Genomic DNA, 10,298 nt, shown 5'->3' on the forward strand with positions numbered 1-10,298 from the left:
AGCATTCCATAAATTTCATCAAGAGTAGTTTCATCAAGAGCATAGTTGTATCTTATAGTTGTGGCCTTCAAATCCCAACTTTCAGGAACAGCTAAAAGGAATTTCAGATTAGTATCTTCAAGATCATATTCCTTATCCACCAGTGACAGATCATTCAAGAGGTTGACAAATCTATCATATAAACCAGTTAATGACTCATCAGGTTTTGAGTCAAAGTGCTCATATTCTTGAGTAAATATAGTCCTCCTGTTCTTCTTAATTGAATCAGTTCCCTGGCATCTTGTCTCCAAGGAATCCCATATCTCCTTTGCAGTCTTGCAGTTAATTACCCTGTTTGACATTACATTATCAATGGCACTGTTCAGCAAATGTCTTACCTTTGCAACCTTTGTAATAGATGAGATATCTTCAGCTGTATATTCACTTTTCTCCTTTGGTACAGTCTGTGCTGGCTGATCTGCGACTATAACAGAGAGCTTGGTTGGCTTATGTGGTCCTTCATTAATTCTGTCAAGGTATTCTGGATCTGTAGCTTCCAGAAACATAGATATCCTTACCTTCCATATGGGATACTCAGAAGGTTTCAGTATGGGAACCCTTATAGTCTCATATCGATTATGGATTTGAGTCTTTGGAGTTTCTTCAGTTTTTGTGGGCTTGATTGGATTTTGTGCTTCTTCAGAAATGATTGTTTTTGGATCTTTACTGTATGTATGTTAACAGATTTCTCTGATACCACTCGTTAGGTCACACACACTGTAGAAGGGGGTTGAATACAATGTTTACTACAATCAAATCGAATATAAGAACTCAAGTAACAAAACACGAATTTTATTTAACACAATAAACTCTGTTACAAAGAAATGTTCTCTCTCAGTGATGAACAAATTATCACGAGAGCTGCTGAGCTGCTAGGGTTACAATAAATAATAAACTCGATTAAGATAACACATGTAGTGTAAACCCTATGTCTGTGTTTATATACTACACAGTTACAAGATAATCTTCTAATTGATATCGAATATAATTCTGCTTCCTAATATATATCAATCAGTTATCTTTTCTTCCAAGTATTCTATTCCTTATAGAATTCTTCTTCTTCATGCATATGTCTTCTTGTTTTAGTTTCGATCTTCTTTCCTTTTAAACAGCCGCCTTCCTTATCTGAAAGCCTCCTTCAGTCCTGATATTATCTCCTGATAAATATCTCCTGATAACTTAAGTTCTGATATCTTAAGTCCTGACTTCTGTATAAGTACTGATTTTCAGTTAAGTCCTGATTTGTCCTGTTAAGTAAGATCTAAAAACTAAACACAAATCATATTAGACATGACATCACAAATATATCTAACAGGGCTGAAGCTGTGCAGACTGCTTATTTTACACAAAATGCTACACTTATAAACAAGCATGGAAAAACACCATATGAGATGGTGAAGAAAAAGAAGACAAATCTGAAATACTTTCATGCATTTGGTTGCAAGTGTTTTGTTCTTAAGACTCATCCTGAACAGCTGTCAAAATTTGATCTAAAAGCTGATGAATGAATTTTTGTTGGATATCCACTTTCCATAAAACCCTTCAGAGTCTACAATTAAGAACAAGAGTTGTCATGGAATCTATCAATGTCTCTTTTGATAATAAGAAAATTACTGGACTTGAAGATTTCAATGATCATGATTAGCTGAGATTTGAGAATGAAGATTTAAATTCTGATTCTGAAAATTCTGATGACTTAAATCCTGATCCTGTAAGTTCTGATGGATTAAGTTCTGATATCGTCAAAACTGCGGTAACAACTCCAAAGAAAAATGCACCTGTCCAGGGGGAGCAAACTGAAGAACCTACCACATCTCAAGACTCTCGAGAAGCATCAGAACCTGTCACTGGCTCTTCAAGTTCTGATTCATCTAGTTCTGATGAGCCAAATTCTAATAATTCTGGAAGCTCTGATTCTTCAACTCCTGAAAAATCAAATTCAAATTCTGAAGTCTCAGAGAGCATAACTACAGGGGGAGCATCAGAAAATACTGATGGAGACATCATGGATTATGGGGGAGGATCCAGTTCTATAGATCAACTTCCATCTGCAAGGAAGTGGACTAAAGCACATACACCTGATTTAATCATTGGAGATCCTGAAGCAGGTGTCAGAACTAGAAATGCAACTTCAAATGAATGTCTTTATCATTCTTTTCTATCTCATACTGAACCAAAGAAAGTGGAAGAAGCTCTTCAAGGTACTGATTGGGTGCAAGCAATGCAGGAAGAGTTAAATGAATTTGAAAGAAATAAAGTCTGGACCCTAGTGCCAAGACCTACGAACATATCAATTGTTAGTACAAAATGGGTCTTCAGAAACAAAACTGACAGTGATGGCATAATTACAAGGAATAAAGCAAGACTGGTTGCTAAAGGCTACTCTCAACAAGAGGGTATTGATTATGATAAAACATTTGCACCAGTTGCTAGATTAGAAGCCATAAGGATCTTTTTAGCTTCTGCTACTCACAAGAAGTTTAAAGTCTTTCAAATAGATGTAAAAAGTGCTTTTCTCAATGGAGAATTGGAAGAAGAGGTATATGTTGAACAACCTCCGGGCTTTGTAGATCCTAAATTTCCCAATCATGTTTACAGGCTTGACAAAGCACTTTATGGCCTTAAGCAAGCTCCAAGAGCATGGTATGAGACTTTAGCTCAATTCCTTCTGGAAAGTGGATTTCACAGAGTCACAATTGACAAGACTTTATTCTACCTCAACCATGTAAAGGACTTACTTTTGGTACAGATATATGTTGGTGATATCATATTTGGTTCTACTAATTCCAAACTGTGTGAGAAGTTTGCAAAGCTAATGCAGTCAAGATATCAAATGAGTATGATGGGAGAACTCAGCTATTTTCTGGGCCTTCAAGTCAAGCAAACTGAAGAAGGCACTTTTATGTGTCAATCCAAGTATACCAGAAATTTACTGAAGAAATTTGGAATGCAAGATTGTTCAACTACATCCACTCCCATGGCCACTGCAACCAAGTTAGATAAGGATACTGGTAAATCATTAGATATTACTAACTACAAAGGTATGATTGACTCCTTACTCTATCTAACTACAAGTAGACCTGATATCATGTATGCTACATGTCTTTGTGCAAGATTTCAGTTGATCCAAGAGAACCTCACTTATTAGCTGTGAAAAGAATTTTCAAGTACCTTAAGGGTATAGCTGATCTAGGATTTAATACTAGTTCAGGTTGTAATTCTTTTAGTGTTTATAAGTGAGAAGAATAATTGGGTTTGTGTTTTTAAACTAATTTAAACTAATAAGCAAATAGAATTAACGATTTAACGATGATAGAGAGCAATCCAGGAATAAGGGTTCTTCATTGATATTAACGAATGTGGATCAACTGTGATATTAAAGTCTCATGCTCTTGCTAAAAACATTCCTCTAATAATTATATTGTTCTCTCCCAAGACACAATATAATGCCTACAACTATATATTGAAGTCACTCCCATGATCAATCAACATATAATTATAAACTGTTCAAGCCCATGGAATTTCAGTTTCATAACTCACATATTAATCTCCCAATCAAATAATAGAATTATGTCTGTCATATCATAAACTAAAATTGCAATTCATCTCCCGATTCATTACAATTCCTAAAGATACAAATAAAGGGTTCGCGACTCCCTCAATTGTGTTAAGCACTCAACAACAGATTAGCAAGGCAGAGAAATCACAGTACAATCACAAAATCATAGTCAACCAATGAATACTACCTAATTCCCAGATTATAGAATTAGTTACTCATAATATATGAAGAAAACAAATATATATATATAACCGAAACCATGATTACAAGAGTATAAAGTTAAGAAAGATACAACTTTACGAAATCTCTCAAACTTGGAGTGAATCCCTTCAATCCTTGCTCAAGTTCTCTCTAAGCTTCTCTCTCTATCAATACACGATACGCGCTCCCCCAATGTATCCCTTCAATAATCCTATAAAACCTAATATAAAAGTGTTTTTTTATTGTTTCCTAAAATAAAATACAAGTTGGATATTTATGAAATTCGTAGGCTGATTTGAAGGCCTGTTTCCGATCTGATCCAGTCTAAAATAAAATATGAGACAACCTCCAAACTGAAGATAATTCTTTTAGCTTCGCGTGGACTAGTAGATGACCCAAATCTGATGTCCAGAACTCAAGTTAAGGCCCAAACACCGATTGCTGCGCAAGCCTTCCAACAATTTCGAATTTCTATATGATTTTAGCCCAAATAAGCCAAATCTCTTCCAACTTTGAGAATAATTATTTCCTGTCATTAAATACTAAAATAATATTAATAAATACCCAAAAAAATATAAAATCATATAAATATGCAGATAAAATCCTTTAGAATATATATAAATATATATTCTATCAAATATCCCCACACTTGATATTTTGCACGTCCTCGGGAAAACTATTATAGTAAAGTACCAACTAATACCACTTTTGTAAGGTGATCACGGTTGCATTTGGCATATGCAACAAGCCCTTTAAATCCCAAGGTAGCCCTAGTGGACGAGTAAGGTCTCGTGAGGGCCTCTAGTGAATGTACCCACAAAATTCATATAACCCATGTAATATGCAACGATATGAATGCAACTAAGTGATCTAAAATGCAAAGATCTCAAACATCATAGTATATGCCAAGTCAGCAATAACCCTCAGTTTATGCACCAAATTTAGACATATCAAGCTCACGCACAATATCACCATATAGTTGACAAAAGTACAGAGTGTGCGTGTGTGCTCAGCTTAACAAAATGCTCTCTATTGTACAAAAACAAAGACACACAAGTTTCAACATGACAAGTCATGCGACTTAATATCCCCAAGTTGAGTACTAGAATAGATCTTAGACACTTCGTTACTTAGCACTAGCCATCGTTCAAGTTTAGCAAGGGATTTCCATGTCTTAATTTATTTCTATAACACTACAACTATATGTGCATATAATTTTTTTTACTTCCCGGTCTAAGGTTGGGTGGCTCCTCAGTGTAAATGAGTTACGACCGCCATAAGACTTTATAAGCTCGGTCTAAGGTTGGGTGGCTCCTCAGTGTAAGTGAATTACGACCTCCATCAGACTTTGCCAACCATATTATACACACATATATTCAATGATTTATTAACTGTGCAATGGTCGAGATCTCTAAAGATTTATGCACTAATACTCATGTAGCGAGTGTTGGGTCAGCAATCCCAAACCATAAAAGGCTTTAGGTTACTAGGCACAAAGTCCCCTAAGACTTAATTACTCGAGTATTAATGAGCTCAATCTAGTCAATCATACCACAATTTTTAGTGCGTACTTTATTGCTACTATTCATAATCTTTTCTTTTTTCTCTCTTTTTTTTCTTATTTTTGTGAAGACATATACACCCCATAACTTCCCCAAACTTAAGGATTTATGTACTAAGCTCAAAAGGAAATAGTCAAAATTCTAATCATCAACAAGTAGCTACCCCTCAAGAAACAAGCATATCTCAGTCTTAGCTCAAGAGCATAATAATAGTGTGTTAAGAAATAATTGATAAGTGGATTTTATATCCACTTGGAATGCTTTATTACAAGCTTAAATTGGTGTTTTGGACTCAAGTTGTTGGTATTTTGATGTGTTTTTTGTGTTATTGCATTTCAGGTATCAGTTATATGAAGAAAAGAGTTTTTAAAGGAAATATGATAAAAAGTGATCAGAATTGGAAGCAAAGGCCATTTTTAAGTTGTAGAGAATCTCGTTAGCTTCGCGTGGGCAGTTGAATCACCTAATTCTGACGAGTAGAACTCAAGTTATGGCCAAAACAAGATTCATCAGAATTTTTTCCAGAAGCTGTCTGAGCGCCCGCCCAGAGAGCTGAGCGCCCGCTCAGGGCGCGGCTGGTCGCTGATTTCGCTGAAAAAGCCTTTTTTAAGTGGAATCTGACGATTTTAAGGGTCCAGGTCCACTAGGGGCGTATATATACTTAAAAAAAAGTGTTTTCATCATCCGGGAAGATTGGGATACCAAGGAGAAGACCTAGAAGCACATAACAACTCTGAAAAAGAAGAACTTGTTTTCAACTTGTGATTCTTTGAATTAGTTGTAACTTTGGATGTTCGTTTTTGTTCTTGTTGAACCTAGATCTTGTTTATTTGTACTTTAATTATTCTTCAGTTTATTAAGACCATGTTTTATACCATGCTTCCATTGGAACCCATGGTGATGATGAGTTCAATCATGGGCTAATCGTTGTCATGGGATTCTAGCGGATTTACTTATGGATTTCAATAGTTAATTTGTTTTGATATCTTGGTGTGTGGTGATTGATTGATATCCTAGTATTGGTTGTGCTTATTCGTCTTATGTGCGTAGCTAACTAATAAGATAGCGTGTTAATCTTTATTGAAGCGACAGTGAATATAGAGGTTTAGAACTTGTCATGCTAGCATAGGTTCATGTAATCAAGATAGATAACTTATGCTTAAACCATTATATTGTCAAATTCTATAGACATATAGGGTCTCAATATAATTGGTGCCTATTCAGCTTCTATCTCTTTTGTGGATGTCTGGTAAAATGGTACTAGTGCGACGAAAGTTGGCGTTTATCAGTTTCGTGTTATCTGATTAGTGTCATCACCATTACATACTAAGGTTAAGAACGAAAAGGCTATTGAATGAAGTATTTAATGAAGTTAGAATCCCATGTTTGTCATATATAGTAATTCAACCTCAATTCTCTTAGTTAATCTTATTTAGTATAATCTCTTAGTTTAATAAAAACCCAATTTGTTATTTGTCTTAGCATTGAGCGATAACCATACATTGTTGCATAGGTGCATTAATTGAACTTAACCTAAACCAGTCTCCGTGGGAACGAATCTGATTTATATCTTATACTACTTGCGAACGCGTATACTTGCGTGAATATTAGCGCGTGTTTTCGCCCTAACAAGTTTTTGGCGCCGCTGCTAGGGACTCGGTGTTAATTTTTAGTTTATGTGCTTGTCATCAGTGGTCGTTAAAGTTCACTGACTCGGATTCTTTTACTTTCACGGTTTATTTGTTTGTGTTTTAGGTACTCATTACAATGGGAGATCCAACAGCACGAACGAAAGCCTTGATGGATTTTTCTCAACCCAAGATCAATGACATTCAATCTAGCATTGCCAGGCCAGCTCTCATAGCTAATACCTTTGAGATCAAGCCTGGCATAATTTAATGGGTGCAGAATTCAATCCAGTTTGGGGGTTCTCCAACTGAAGATCCCAGTATGCACATTAGGCACTTTATTGAGATTTGCGACACCTTCAAGTTCAATGGTATTTCTGAAGATGTTGTGAAGCTGAGACTGTTCCCATTCTCTCTGAGGGACAAGGCTAAGAGCTGGTTACACTCTCTACCAGCTGGTTCGATTACTACTTGGGAAGATCTTGCTCAGAAGTTTCTTACTAAATTCTTCCCTATGGCGAAGACAACTGCACTCAGGAATGCTATTACTCAATTTGCGCAGCAAACAAGAGAATCGCTATGTGAAGCTTGGGAGCGCTACAAGAAGATGCTTAGGAAGTGTCCACATCATGGAATTCCTGATTGGATGATCATCACTTATTTTTACAATGGGTTGGGAGTACAGTCCAGACCCATGCTCGATGCAGCAGCAGGCGGAGCATTATAGGCAAAGAGCTATGAGGAAGCTTATGATCTAATTGAACTGATGGCTGCTAATGAATATCAGTATCCAACCCAGAGATGTCCACAGGGCAAGGTAGCAGGAGTTCTTGAAGTGGATACAGCTAAGGCTATCACTGCTCAACTAAAGGCGTTGTCTATAAAGATCGATTCTTTGGCTAACTATGGTGTTAAGCAGAAAATTAGTGTTTGTGAGTTGTGTGCAGGTCCACATGTGACGGGGCAATGCGCTATATCTAGTGACTCAGCTCAGTTTGTAAGCAACTTTCAGAGATCGCAGCAACCAGTTCTAGACACTTATCATCCTGACAACTGGAATCATCCTAACTTCAATTGGACCAACAATCAGAATACGATGCAACAGCCATTTCAGCAGTTTAAAAATAAGCTATTCAATCCTCATGGTTTTCAGCAACAAATTGCACCAAAACAACAACTCCAAATTTAACAACAAAATCATGATGCAGGTCTATCTTCGAATGAAAAATCTGAAATGGAGGAGTTGCGGCTTATGTACAAAAACCAGGCTCTTATATGCCAAAGAAAGGCTATTTCTATCAAGACTCTGGAGAACCAAATAGAGCAAATTGCTAACGCCTTATTGAATCGACCACGAGGAACGCTTCCTAGTGATACAAAAGCCAATCCAGGCAAGAGGGAAGTTGAAGAACAGGTGAACGCTATCACCTTAAGGTCTGGAAAGGTTGTAACCCCCCAAATTCAGCAAGACGAAGAGTCTGAAAAGTCTCAATTTCCAGAATCTGAAGTTTTGGCTGAAGAAGATGTACAGAAGAAAGTAGAGGTGGAACCAAGGAAGATTATTGTGGAACACACTCCTCCTGAGGGTAATACAGGGGAGAAACGGATCTATCCTCCACCTCCTTTTCCAAAGAGGCTGCAGAAGAAAAAGCGAGATAAGCAGTTTGAGAAGTTTTTGGAGGTGTTCAAGAAACTTCATATCAACATACCTTTCGTTGAAGCTCTTGAACAGATGCCTAGTTATGCGAGGTTTATAAAAGGTATTCTCTCTCGGAAAGTGAAGCTCAATGACTTAGAGACTGTTGCTCTAACGGAGGAATGTCGTGCTGTGCTGCAACAGAAGTTGCCTCCGAAGCTTAAAGATCCTGGAAGCTTCACTATTCCTTACACCATCGGAAACTTGTCATTCGACATGTGTTTATATGATTAGGAGCTAGCATCAATCTAATGCCCTTATCTATCTTCAAGAAGCTTGGTCTGCCTGATCCGAAACCAACATACATGTCATTGCAACTAGCTGACCGTTCCATTGCTTATCCACGAGGTATAGTGAAGGATGTCTTGGTCAAGGTGGATAAACTCTTCTTCCCTACTGACTTTGTAATTCTTGATTACAAGGAAGATAAGAAGATTCCCATTATCTTGGGGAGACCATTCTTAGCTACTGGCCGAATTATGATCGATGTGCAAAAAGGAGAGCTTTCGATGAAGGTTTACGATCAAAATGTCACCTTTTAATGTGTTCAAGGAAATAAAGTTACCCAGAGCTAAAGAGGAGTGCTTTAAAGTAGAGCAAATTCAGGTTTTGAATGCACCTCCATGGAAGAAGAAGTTGGATATGCCATTCGATTCTCTTGGGTTAGCAGAGCTGAAAATTTCTCAAGAGCGTCTCGAGCTGTCTATTGAAGATGCTACCACACTTGAGCTCAACCCACTACCCGATCACTTGAGTTATGCATTCTTAGGTGTACCCCCTGAAAAGGGGTTGAGGTATATTTTTGATGATGTAGAGAGTAGCCGAACGGACCCTCTAGTGCCTATAGAGGGTTCTTCTCATGCGCAGCAGGCAGTTGATAGGACTGGTGTTGGTGATGCCCAGTATAGGCAAGTGGTTAGGAGTATGGAGGCCATGCACAACATTCACCGTCATTTTGCTGCAAATTTAACACAGGCTTTGGGCACTATTTTCCGAGATACTAGTGGCGAGGTTGATTGGCCACCTGATCCTCCACCCGACGAGGGTGATTCTTCCAATGACTAGGTATGCCTGAAATCCTTATTATTGCCTTCAATGAGGACATTGAAAATTTTAAGTTTGGGGGTGATAATGTAAGGATTAGTAGTGTGTGTCCTTATAGATTCATATAGATTCATATTGCATGTTTAGTTGTAGTTCATTCATATTTTTGCATGATTGTTCATTTAGGACATATTTGTTTATTTTTATGTGATTTCATATAGTGGCATTTGCATGCATATTTAGCATGATCCCTTAAGATGAACTATGATATTTGATAAGTTGATGTTAATTTGAGTGTGATGATGACGAATAGAGGGATGTTTAAGTCCTAATGAATTAATTTGCAGGCTAGAAACACTTATAATTTCACTAAGTCTTAGAATATGCTTAAGGGCTAGATTGTTGTCATGGTTTGATGGTTTTCGAGGTTAATCTATTGCTTATGCTTAGAATGCATGATATGCTCTTAATGATAAAAGACATGAATCGATAAAAATTGGAGATAAAATTAGAATTCATTGCTAGTTGTGGCTAGGCGTCAAATGGCTAGTAGCCGGCTCGTATTGTAT

General features: G+C 37.1%; 1 non-coding gene across 1 annotated transcript; it reads right to left on the bottom strand.

Moving 5' to 3' along the window:
• Window positions 1–7,518: 7,518 nt before the first annotated feature.
• On the bottom strand, window positions 7,519–7,625 carry LOC141722872 (small nucleolar RNA R71). The gene has a single exon (XR_012575870.1). It is a non-coding gene; the product is annotated as a small nucleolar RNA R71 (small nucleolar RNA).
• Between the last annotated feature and the right edge of the window lie 2,673 nt (window positions 7,626–10,298).

Source organism: Apium graveolens, chromosome 4, assembly GCF_009905375.1.
Source record: "Apium graveolens cultivar Ventura chromosome 4, ASM990537v1, whole genome shotgun sequence".
In the NCBI taxonomy this organism is placed as follows: domain Eukaryota; kingdom Viridiplantae; phylum Streptophyta; class Magnoliopsida; order Apiales; family Apiaceae; genus Apium; species Apium graveolens.